This window comes from Trachymyrmex cornetzi, unplaced genomic scaffold (assembly GCF_001594075.2).
Source record: "Trachymyrmex cornetzi isolate Tcor2-1 unplaced genomic scaffold, Tcor1.1 scaffold1354, whole genome shotgun sequence".
Classification (NCBI taxonomy): Eukaryota; Metazoa; Arthropoda; class Insecta; order Hymenoptera; family Formicidae; genus Trachymyrmex; species Trachymyrmex cornetzi.
Genome location: NW_017295933.1, coordinates 4,697 through 18,308, shown reverse-complemented (window position 1 = coordinate 18,308; position 13,612 = coordinate 4,697).

Here is a 13,612-nt window from a genome sequence, read left to right as displayed (position 1 = left end):
CCACCATGGTAGTATGTCGGCCAGGCCACTAGGAGCGTGGCGATCGTTTCTTGTTGCCATCTTTTAATACAGGACTTGCGCTTCTCCTGTATATGTTCTGTGCAGAGCGCTTTCCAGTAGTATAGTTCAGTGGAAGACGGCCAATCCCCTCTCATTCTCTCTCCCATTACACCATTGAATGGAAAGAGATAGAAATGGCCGCGAGAGATAGAAATCTGCCACGGTCCTTCTCTCTCATCCCTATCGACCATTTTGACACGGATCGCGCAGTCCATTGTCTTTGACTACTATGCACTAATAGTTTTTTTTCCGTAAGGAATCAAAGTATAACATGGGAACAGGAGTTACCGCCGGTGTGTCTGGACCTACTAGCACATGGGAAACCGGAACTACCGGAAGTGTATCAGTCTCTGCCTCTTTATATTCAATAGTCAGCGGTTTGTCCTCAATTTCTAGTTTGTAATGATCTTCGTAAATTGCTAATAATATGCAAATTACTATGGAGGTATTAAATATACTATAATGTTTCGAATTTCAATTCATTCGCATAGGAGTGTCTTCCGTTCCTTGGCAACTTCCTCGGCCGTGCATAGCACTTCTCTCAACAAACTGATGAGGGTGGCGAGGATATGGCAAACACAGGCACTCTCAGACGTTATCAGACGCAATCGATGAAAATGCGAATGCAGGTTAGTAGCTTATATATTCGATATAAAATACATGTCATATCTTTTATTTAAAGTAACATTATGACAGTCTGATTTTGAAAATGTATTATTTAAAATAAATTTTTTAGAGAACATAGAAAGAAGAATTTTGCTGAACTATTTAAAAATTTACCTAGATACAGATCTAAAAACAAGTTGATTAAACCAATAAAATAATTTTACACAAATTAAACAGGATGTGCAATGTTGCATAAAATATTGACATTCTAATTTGACGTTCTAATTTTGAAATAAAATTATTATCGGATGTATATAAGATATACTTCGCTAAATGTTTAGACTATACTTCAGTAAAACCGTTTCTTTTTTTTTCATGTACGTAAATCGGCGGAATAAACAATTTATGAAAATTTGGTCATACCAAAATCCTATTCAACAAATCCCTGAAGAGGAGGAGAACTTGCAGAAGAAACGGGAACGCCGATTGCCACCAATCAGAGAGTTCTAGAAAGATAGTTCTGCTAGTAAAGCCTTCACTAGAATTAGATACCTTTGCAATCATCAATTTCAGCCATCAGCCAAAGGATAGATTTGTAACGAAATCGACGCGTTTACAGATGTACTCATAAGATTGTGATGCTGATGGATATGCCGCTAAGCTCAAGAAGCATATCTGCTGTTACAACGTCGGCATCGTCGTGCAATCACGCCGTGTCTAAGTGACCAACAACAGTGCTGAAGATGTCGGTGGTTCAAGAGGTGCAGAAGTCGAAGAAAGAAAAAGTACGCGAGAAAAAGCGAAAAAAAGCAGAAAAGGTACAACAAAAGGAGAAAGAAAAGACAGAAAAAAACTCGACAAAACGAAACAAAGTAACTGGCGAAAGAAAAGAAGAAAAGAGAGTGAAGAAAAAAATAAAAGCAGGGTGGAAGGAAGCCGAGGATTCCTCTTTTGAGGAACTAAAAATAAGGTCTAACGGACAGAATAAAAATCTCGAGACTTTGAATATCATAATACAAGTATCCTAAAAGATTCTCATAGACTGACAGCATTTTTCGATATTTTATATCTTACGTATACATGAAAAGAACGGTTCTTCTGACTGTATAAATTCGTCACAAGCATCAAATTTCTTCAATAAAAGTAATAGATGAGACATAAAAATCAGTTATAGAAATTGTAAAAAAAGGGTAAATCTAGACATATAATACACCTATCGTAATTAAATTTGAATAATATAGTTCTTAATATTACGTTACAGTTGAAACATGTAGAATATTATTATTTGACATTACGAGATCTTGGGCTTGATTAATTAAATTAAATTATATTGAATTTATAAAATTGTAGAGAGAGCTCTTTACAATACCTGTATTAAGATGCTCGATGGCTCGAGATTTTTAATTTAAATTATTTAAATTATATTCTGAATCCTAGTAAGTTCAATACTTGAATGAAGATTACTAAATTAAAACAAATTCTATTTGCTTATTATAAAAGGTCACTTGTACGAAAAAATTTTTTAATGATTTTAAGAAATACATAAACGAATTATTGTTTTAAATACACATATGATCAAAGAATAAGGAGAATAAAAATGGAAGACGACATAAAACTGAAAATCTATAGTGCACATGATGTAAACTATAGATTATCGGTACTGGCAGTAAACTTTAGAACACAGCCATTGATTGCAAAACCATAGATATCAATGTCTGCATTTGGCTATAGATTTGTCGACAAAGTTAATTATGGTAGGAGGTAAAACAGTTTGTACAGACAATTTTAGTCTCAGTCCACTCTTTCCTCCTTAGGCGAGTGTCGTCTTTTCCCAGAAAGTCAAGCCAAAATGAGGATTGCAGGTTCTGCGAGCGTGGTCGCTCGTACTGCAAGATGGCGCGATCACTTCGTTGGACGCTCTTTTCTTCTGTGACCAGATCCCGTGTCGTGGTGCGAGTTCTCACAGGTGTGCCATTTGAGGGTTAAATTTGATGAAAAAAGATTAGACGGAAATGAAAGTATATACTGGTATTTATTAATTAAACCAGAAATGATAATGATAGCGATTTATTCGTCCCAGATATCCATTTGTTTATAACTTAATACTTAACAAATGAAGATCAGACCGAACGAGAAATTATAAGCTAATATTTTTTAATTAAAATAGAAAATGATAATGAAATAGGTAATGATTTATTTTAAACAATATTATTCATTTATTCCGTGTCGTTGCACACGTATCAGTTCCTATTACTGTTCTTGTTTTTTTTAAATGCTATCCTCTCCTTTTCTTCCTCGATTGTTTGGAGGGGAGGACGAAATATAATTCGCTCTTAGATAGATGTAATAAGCTATTAGAAAACAATTAGATATTCTTTCACATGGATCTATTAATAATGCTTAAGTCCTCGGCTCGAGACTCATCGCTCTCAGGCTCTTCTGTAGCACAGGCTCTTCAGTGGTACAGGATCCTTCTGTGATACAGAGAACTTCTGTAGACCGGGCCGTTTCATAGGTCAGGCTGTTCCGTGAGCCAAACTTTTCCATTTTATTTATGTAATTTTTAGTAAATTTTTCATTAACTCATCAATTAACAAATTTTGTAAAATCGGATGATGTCTGTATCAATTATTAACCCGCATCCTCAGGTTGTTTGACGTCGCGGATGCCTGAATCGGTTTTAGAGTGTGACTATGGTTCAAATTTATACTCACTTATCACAATGAGTCGTTTGTGACACAAGTTGAAACAACTGTCGTTCTATCGTTGTTCTGTAAGTCAAGCTTTTCGTGGGTCAAGCTTTTCTGTCGGCCAGACCTATCTGTGATACACATGTGGTGATAAGAAAATTCCATGTGTTCAATTTTAAGTAAATTTTCAGTAACTGACCAATTAACAAATTTCGTAAAATTGGATGATGTTGCTTGAATGTCTGTATCAATTATCAACATTCATCCTCGGTTTGTCTGACGTCATGGATGCCTCAATCGATTTTCAGATTGTGACTGTCGATGAAACTTACGCTCACTTATCACAATAAATCGGTAGTGACAAATCGACATAAAGTGACATAAATATCGAACTATCTTTGTTCCGTAGACTGGGCCTTTCCGTGAGCCAGGCCTTCTGTGATGTAGAGTCCTTCTGTGGTACAAGACCTCTCTGTATGTCAGGCCTTTCCATGGGCGAAGTTCTTCCGTGGGTCAAGGCATACTGTGGGCCAGACCCATCTGTTAAAATTGCTAAAATTAAGTGCTAAATATTTTATTAAAAAACTCTGAGTTTAAAAAAAATTATTGAATTAAATTTCGTAGAAGTATATAGTATGAAAAAGTTTGAAGTATAGTTTGAAGAAGTAATGTAGACGCAAAACTGTTACTAGTAACTTCGAATTATTAATGGATCCTGAAATGGAATACTCTTTACACAATTATGCACGTTGTGCAGATATTTTGTTATGTTACGGAAGAAATTAGTAGCGAGAAGAACGTAAACTTATCGAAAATGATAGCTATTAGAAAACAATTAAATATTCTTTCACATGAATCTATTAATAATGCTTAAGTCCTCGGCGCAAGACTCATCGTCACGAGACTCTTCTACGAGGTCTAAACTATGGCCCAACCCAAGTTGGATTATAATTACTCTGTTTCTTATACATATGTGGCCCATAAGCCTTATAGTTTGAATCACCTCAATGTCGTGACGAGACGACGTATCTATTATGAAAGCGTCAGCTGTTTTGAATACTTGTTCAATTAGAATTTCCCTGCTTTCTATTATTCGTCGTAACTGTCGAATGATTTAAGCAAATTCAATAGTCTCTTCAGCTTCGGCATTAGTAACTACCCGATCATTCAGATCATCCAAATCCAGGTAATCTGGGAAACTCCGTTCCGGGACGTGGGTTTCTAAACGGACCATGGTATGATACAGGGTACAGGGCCATTTTGTAGGCCAGACTTCTACGGTACAGCGCTCTTCTGTAGACAAGGCCCTTCCGCTGACCAAGCCCTTGTGTGAGCTAAGCTGTTCTGTAGTAGAGAGCTCTTCTGTAGGTTAGGTCTTTTTGTAGTATAGGGCTATTCTGTAGACTAGACCCTTCTGTGGTAAAGTGTCATTCCGTTGGCCAAATTCTTCTGTGGGTTAGGCCCTTCTATGGTACAAGATCCTTCTGTAGGCCAGGTCTTTCTGTGGTAAAGGGCCCTTCCATGGGCCAAGCCCTTCTGTTGGCCAGGCCCTTCTGTGTGTCAGATCCAGTGGTACAAGACCCTGCTATAGATCAGAGTTCTTCTTTGACTGGTTTTATTTGACTTGAATGCGTGTGTGCGTGCGTACGTTCGTTTGTGTAACATTGAGGCAATACCGAGTCTTTCGATTTTTTTATCATTATTATTGGATACAGTAAGATATCTGGAAGGTTTGACAGGTTGTAATTTATGGTGATATAGAACCCTTCTGCGGGCTACGCTTTTCTGTGATATGGGTCCCTTCTGTAGTCCAGATCTTTCTGTAGTAAAGGGCCTTTCTGTGGGTTGAGTTCTTCCGTGTTACGAGGCGCTGCTGTAGATCAGGCACTTCCGTGAATCAAGTTCTGTGGGCCATTTGTGATACGGGACCTTCTGTGGTACAGGGCTCTGTTGTAGCCCATGCCCTTTTGTAGATCAGGCTTTCTGTGGGCTAAGCCATTCTGTGGTACAGAGCTTTTCTTTAGGCCAGATCTTTCTGTGGTACAAGGGCCTTCTGTGGATTAGGTTTTTCTGTGGTATGGAGCCCTTCTGTTGTGCAGATCTTTCTGTGCTACAGGGTCTTTCTTTATGTTGGGCCCGTTCGAGGTCAGACCCTTCTGTGGGTAGCTCCCCTTCTGTAAGCCAAGCCTTTCTGTAGTGCAAGGCCCTTCTGTGGTTCAGAGCCCTTCTATGGTTCAGGGCCCTTCTGTGGTACAGAATTTTGTTCCATAATATGTAATCACAAAAATCCAACACTGTTTTATACTTTGATGGGGTAGTGAGAGTCCCACACGTAATAGGATTCCAACAAGCAGAGGGTACATTTGGCACCAGTAGGATTGTTTATTTTCATTTGTTTAATATTATCAACGTATATGAAGGCTGACATTAATTTTTCTTTTTCTTCGAAAAATATAAGAAGAAGAAAATCAGTCTACTTGGTTGTAAAAATCTTCTCTCCTGCTTTAACCTTTTGAAGCATGGTGTCCATCCAGATGAACACCTTTTTGTAATTCATTTTTTACATATTTCAGATAATTATTAATTAATTTTGCTGCAGTTTTTTGCTTCCTTATTTCGAGAACATGTTAGGAAGTATAAATAAATCAATATTTATTATTATTTATTATGTTATATTGTTTAAAATAATAAACAAAATGTAAAAATGATGGGTTTTTTTACAAAAAATGTATGCTGGGACGAAAACGTTACTCAAACATGACGAAATGGGGTACATGGGGGTTTTCGGGGTCGCAGATTACGAATCTGAACTCAGATTTTGAAAATTCAAAATAGCGAATCCAAAATGGCGGACCGATATGTGAAAGAGTTACTTGATTGACATGAAACTGGGCACATGGGGTTTTCGGGGTCGCTGATTGCGAATCTGAACTCAGATTTTCAATGAAGGGATAGAGACAATCGCCACGTCCACTTTGTGTCTCTGGAATCAGTTGTGCGCGGTTCGTAGTACAAAATCCAGTAATCCAGTGGTCTTCCATTTCGAATTTTCAAAATCTGAGTTCAGATTCGTAATCAGCGACCCCAAAAACCCCCGAGTAACAAATTTCGGATGTTTTCCGTGTAAAGAAAAATTTATGCTTCAAAGGGTTAAATGTCTATAATGTTGTAAAAGTCCTGGTGGAATAGAAGAGAAAGTATAAAAATAGAATTTTACCTTACGTTTGGTCCTTTATCCTAAAATGCCGATTCCAACACTACTCACTTTTCACAGAACAAAATTGGAGAAACAGTGTCCTCCTTGGATGTAAGAACGACACTGGTTGCTTTAGGAAACTCGAAACTGTTATATTTGCCTTCAATCTCTTTCTCTCCAAGAAGTGAGGGTAATTAGTAATGATATGTGTATCATTCATATAAAAGATTTGATATCATCAAAATTGGCGCCAAGTTAAATTCATTGCGCACAGATTATATTTATTAAAAATATACGTTTTTATCATTCATATAACGTTAACATATTTTACATTTAATTATAATAACACTTACGACTAGAAATCCTCTAGAAATCGAACAGAATCAGTTGACATATCTTGACGGCAGATTGGCAGCAGAAACTGAACAAGATCTGTGAAAGAGGGCACTTCTTTAGGCTAGGTTCTCTTGTTGTCCAAATGCTTCTGTGGACCGGTCCTTTGTGTGGTATAGGGTTTTCTGTGGACCAGGATCTTCTGCGGTACTGGTTCCTTCTGTATACAGGTCATTTCTGTAGCTTAGACCCTTCCGTGGGTCTAGACTATACTTAAGTAATTCTACTTTTACTCGTAACAATGAGGCAGCACCGAGTCTTTTGATTTTTTTATCATTATTATTGGATGCGGTAGGATGTCTGGAAGATTTGAGAGGTTGTAATGTATGGTGGTACAGGGCCCTCCTGTGGGCTAGGCTTTTCTGTAGTATAGGTCCCTTCTGTAATCCAGATTCTGTAGTCCTTCTGTGGCAAAGGGCCTTTCTGTGAGCTAAGTTCTTCAGTATTTACAGGGCCCTGCTATATGTCAGGCGCTTCCGTGGGGCGAGTCCTCCTGTGGGCCATGCTCTTTTGTGTTACAGGGTCCTTCTGTAAGCCATGCTCTTTTGTGATACAGAGCCCTTCTATGGTTTAGAGTTCATCTGTATGTCAGGCCCTTCTATAGGTCAGGCTGTGGGCTGGGCCGTTCTGTGATTGGTTTTTATTTATCGGATATATAATTATTTTAACGACACAATCTCTACGAAAACTTTAATCCTATAATAAATCAAATCAGGCAAGTTATAGGAGATAAAATAACCTCTACACTTTCAATCTAAAACTGCTGTAACAACAAAATCTTCTACTAGAGTTGGTCTAACCAAACAGATGTAACAACAAAACTTCCCAAACATCCTTTTATGGATCTGTAAATCAAATCTCAATTACTAAACAAGACGAAACAACACCAATAATATTATATATTTCATAATATTACTATATAATTATCCAAGCAGCACTAATTAAAAATTATCTTTTAGGGACCATATGTATATTTATTTGCAAATAAAATATAGTGTAATTTAACAATTACACACACATTTTATCCCTTAGTACACACCTTAGTTTTTAGCACCCTTATGCACACAATGGTTCTTTTGTATCCTGGATTAATTTTCATCACTTTTACAAGTATACAAAAATTACTAAGCAATTTTTACGTATATTTTGTGATCTTTAGAAAATATTTGTAAAATTGTACACTCAAGGACTTCAATTCTTTCCCTCGGTTCCTTTTTAAAACTTCTAAAAATTCAGGTTATTTCGACTTTACGTCAAATTTAGCTGTAAGTGGACGTAAGGTTTAGTCGTGTCGTTAATCAAGCACGGACTATGAACATTAATGTAGAAAAGTGGTCATTTCTCACGTGAAAATTTTCGAGGGAAAGAATCGAAGTCCTTGGGTGTACATCATAGACTTCTACCAGATATGTAAATATGAAACCGGAATTTACCAATAGATGGCCATAGCTGTCAATGTAGTTGCCGTCAGACCGCGTTATTGACGCCATTTCCTTGTTCTGACAAAGATTTTCAACTCACAACAATACAAGTTTCATACAACAGTATAGTTTGTAATAGCGTTGAACATGTCGAATTTTGTGCCTGGAAACTGCGGACAGCATTGATTTTCTGTTACCATTTGAAGAAAACTGTTGCAGAATCGCATCGAATGCTTGTCGAAGCTTACGGTGAGCATGCTCTTGGTAAATCACAGTGCTTTGAGTGGTTTAAAAAATTCAAAAGTGGCGATTTTGACGTGAGAAACGAAAAACGTGGAAAACCACTGAAAAAGTTTGAAGACAGCGAATTGCAAGCATTGTTGGATGAGGATGACACTCAAACTCAACAACAACTCGCGGATCAATTGAATGTGACACGAGAAGCCGTCTCCATACATTTGAAATCCATGGGAAAGATCCAGAAGATGGGAAAATGGGTTCCACATGAACTGAATGAAATACAGCAGGAAAACCGAAAAACCACTTGCGAAATGCTGCTCACCAGGTACAAAAGAAAGTCATTTCTCCATCAAATTGTGACTGGCAATGAAAAGTGGATATATTTTGAGAATCCTAAGCGTAAAAGATCATGGATAACTCTAGGCGAACCATCGACATCGACTGCAAGGCCAAATCGCTATGGACGGAAGACAATGCTCTGTGTTTGGTGGGATCAGAAAGGTGTGATCTATTATGAGCTGCTAAAACCTGGCGAAACCGTTAATATTGAATGCTACCGACAACAAGTGATCAATTTGAGTCAAGCTTTGCGTGAAAAACGACCAGAATATCAAAAAAGGCAACACAAAATGATTTTGCTTCATGATAATGCACCATCACACACAACAAAACTGGTCAAGGAAACGATTGAGGCGTTTGGTTGGGAAATACTTTCGCATGCGGCTTACTCACCAAACTTGGCTCCGTCCGATTACTACTTATTCGCATCGATGGGACACGCACTTGCTCAACAGCGCTTCACTTCTTACGAAGATGTACGAAAATGGCTAGATGATTTGGCTCAAAAGAGCAACAATTTTTTTGGCGTCCACAAATTGTCAGACAGGTGGGAAAAATGTATAGCTAGCGATAGGCAATACTTCGAATAAAATATTTTTTATCATTTTCATGCAATAAACGTGTATTTTCTATTAAAAAATTCCGATTTCATATTTACATACCTGGTATATATACTACTAGACTGCTAACTCGTTTGAAAAAGTGGACCCCAATTTCGATTGTGCATTATACGCATGCGTCGAGAACCGTACCGCGTGACCCGTGCGACACATGCGCGTACATTAGCACGCGCATACGTATTTTGACGAGTTAACCTAATTAACAGTATTGAATAAATACTTGTTTCCATAGTCTTATTTTCACTGATATTTGTCCATATTTTTATAAAATTGTAAAAATTGTCTTTTATCCTTTAATTTTTAATTTGTTCAAAGGTTTTTATTAATAAATATATTTGATCTTAATTTTTTTTTCTGTTGTGCTGGTATCGCACGGCACGATTCATGGATCCACAAAGGACTTGGAAGAAACTGACACTTACAGCCTTTTTGTAGTTTAGAAAATATATAACTTTAACTTTCACAATTTTCACAATCGATACGTTTTTGCATGAAACGAAGGAATCTGGCAAAAAAAAGTGTCGCTCTGCCTCGCGAACCGAGATATTAAGCGTTAAAGTAAATTTATTTTTAAGTAATGAATTTCGTGGCTGTGACAGATTTCCTAACCTACATAGTTGTCAACTTTAACGCTTAATATCTCGGTTTGTAAGGCAGAGCGACACTTTTTTCTGTCAGATTCTTCCTTTAATTTTTAATTTGTTCAAAGGTTTTTATTAATAAATATATTTGATCTTAATTTTTTTTTCTGTTGTGCTGGTATCGCACGGCACGGTTCATGGATCCACAAAGGACTTGGAAGAAACTGACACTTACAGCCTTTTTGTAGTTTAGAAAATATATAACTTTAACTTTCACAATTTTCACAATCGATACGTTTTTGCATGAAACGAAGGAATCTGGCAAAAAAAAGTGTCGCTCTGCCTCGCGAACCGAGATATTAAGCGTTAAAGTAAATTTATTTTTAAGTAATGAATTTCGTGGCTGTGACAGATTTCCTAACCTACATAGTTGTCAACTTTAACGCTTAATATCTCGGTTCGCGAGGCAGAGCGACACTTTTTTTGCCAGATTCCTTCGTTTCATGCAAAAACGCATCAATTGAGTAAATTTTTATCAAAAGTTGAGGTGAAGGGGTCTTCTTAACATTTACCTACGGCTACAATACGGCCATTTGCAGTATCACAATCATCGCAGGACACAGCCATATTACATTCCTTCGATGTAGTTCGTGACGCATGCGCAGGAGCACTATAAGTTTTGGGGTCCATTTTATACAAGCTTGTACTAAGGGAGTTAGCAGTCTAGTAGTATATATAGAAGTCTGTGGTGTACATACAAGTATAATTTTTACGGATTTTAATAGATGACGATATTCATATTGCTGGTATTATGTTGAAGTTGGCAATATATGTACTTGATGTGTGATGACTGACGCAGCTTTAAACGTAGTATATGTCATTAAATTAAAGGGTAAACAACTATTATTACTATTGTATTGAAAATGTCAAATTTTGTGCCAGGAAAACGCCATTTGCGAGAAGTATTACTTCATTATTTTTTTCTAAAGAAAAGTGCAGCTGAAAGTTATCGTTTGCTTGTAGAAACTTCAAAGAGCATGCTCCATCAGTAAGCATGTGTGAAAAATGTTAACGATTTAGAAGTAATGATTTTGATTTGGATGATAAAGAGCATGGAAAGCCATCGAAAAATTTGAAGATACACGATTGGAAATTAAAGTCTGAAACTATCACTGGTGAACAGTACCAATACGTTTGAACCGAGCTGTGAACGAAAAACGACTGGAATGTGTTTTTTTATCAAAAAATTCGTATAGTCATACTTATACACCGTATACACCGTAGAGACGCCATTAAAGGTCAAACTGACGAGACTAGTAAATAAATCTTTATAAACCCTACATCTTTCATTCAAAACTCTTATGTTTATAATAAATTGTTATATGCAATTGTCGTATATATTATTGTTGTATATAAATCAAAGAGAAGAAATGCGTAGGACGCGAATGACCGTAAGGTGTGTATTAAGGGTTATTATATCTATACTCATAATGTAAACTTTTATATCATGTACATGTATATCATTATTATATAATATATATTGTTATACCCGTACCGTGCCGACACCTGTATTGTATCATCTCGAGCGAGTTGAGCCGAGGAAATATGAAGAGTAAGAATAATATATTTATATGTAATCAATTCAATAGGAATGACATTAAAGTATTATTTTTATAATAAATTTAGAATAAACTACAGAAATACATTAAGGTACATAAAGCCCCTCGTCATTGTATGTCTAAAAATAATGTAGTTTATTAAATTAATTTTAATAATTGGGACGCATCGTATGTAGGACAGACAGATAGACAACTAAAATCTCGAATTACTGAGCATCGAAATCATATACAGTGGAACACATCTTCCCGTTCAGTTATAACCGAACATAGATTAGATAATTAACATAATTTCGATTGGTAAACTTTTATATCATGTACATGTATATCATTATTATATAATATATATTGTTATACCCGTACCGTGCCGACACCTGTATTGTATCATCTCGAGCGAGTTGAGCCGAGGAAATATGAAGAGTAAGAATAATATATTTATATGTAATCAATTCAATAGGAATGACATTAAAGTATTATTTTTATAATAAATTTAGAATAAACTACAGAAATACATTAAGGTACATAAAGCCCCTCGTCATTGTATGTCTAAAAATAATGTAGTTTATTAAATTAATTTTAATAATTGGGACGCATCGTATGTAGGACAGACAGATAGACAACTAAAATCTCGAATTGCTGAGCATCGAAATCATATACAGTGGAACACATCTTCCCGTTCAGTTATGACCGAACATAGATTAGATAATTAACATAATTTCGATTGAAACAATATTGAAATTTTTTACGAAGTACCATGTTACAATAAGCGGTTAATTTCTGAGGTACTTCATATTAAATCGCGTCATGGTGGGGACGGTAGGCCGTCCTGCCGGCAGCAGTACATGATCAGTAGGCTGGTTGGACGCTCGTATTCGCCTATCTTTAAACATTAATATCTCGTTAAATATTGCGTCAATTGCAAAATGGTACAAAACTGTTTTGTTCCCCTTGATCCAATCTATGTCACCACTGTGTTTCGGTAACATTTTCCGAGACACCCTGTATATACATATATATATATAAATGTATATAACATGTATGTATATATACATATATATGTATATATACAGCGGATATACAGCGAAATTATTTTAATTTTTAAGTGAATATGTTCACGGTTTGATAGAATCCACTTTCAATTTATTTGGTCGCCTGATCTGTTAACCTGGTGTCTATATAAATGAAGCGGAATGATTGGGCACTCTCCTATCAAATCATCTAAGAATTTGATTGTATATGGATCAGATACATTGAGGATGGCTCGAATGTAAGCCGAAACGTCTGGTTTTTTTGGTACTTAATAAATCTTTTGCTCGCACGAATTACAGTGATATAACTCTCAGTTGCCTGTTTCTTTGTTTATATTTTGACATATATTGTATATGTGTATGTAAAGTGCATAGTTTGAGACACCCCTTACTTTAAAAATAAATCGACGTCTTATGATCCCAACATTTCATCCCAAGGTGTTATACATTCCATAAAGCTATAATTTGAAATTTATTGCATAACGTATGTGATTTAAGGACTATTATACTAAATATATACTGTGAGAACAGTGCCTTTTATCTTTACAAGGGACATTTTTGTTTTCCTCAAAGCATGCGTTTAAATTTGAGGTCATCCGTATATTAAACATATACTTTGAGACCAATATTGTATATTAAACATATACTTTGAGACCAATATTGTAAACGGTTTTCTATATACGATGCATAATTCGAGGACAAATGTATTAAACGAATATTTCGGGGACAGTACCCAAAATTATATAATTAATATGTGACGAAAAATTTATTTTGTCTTTAAAGCGTGTGTTTGATATAAATCATTCTTGTATTAAACATATA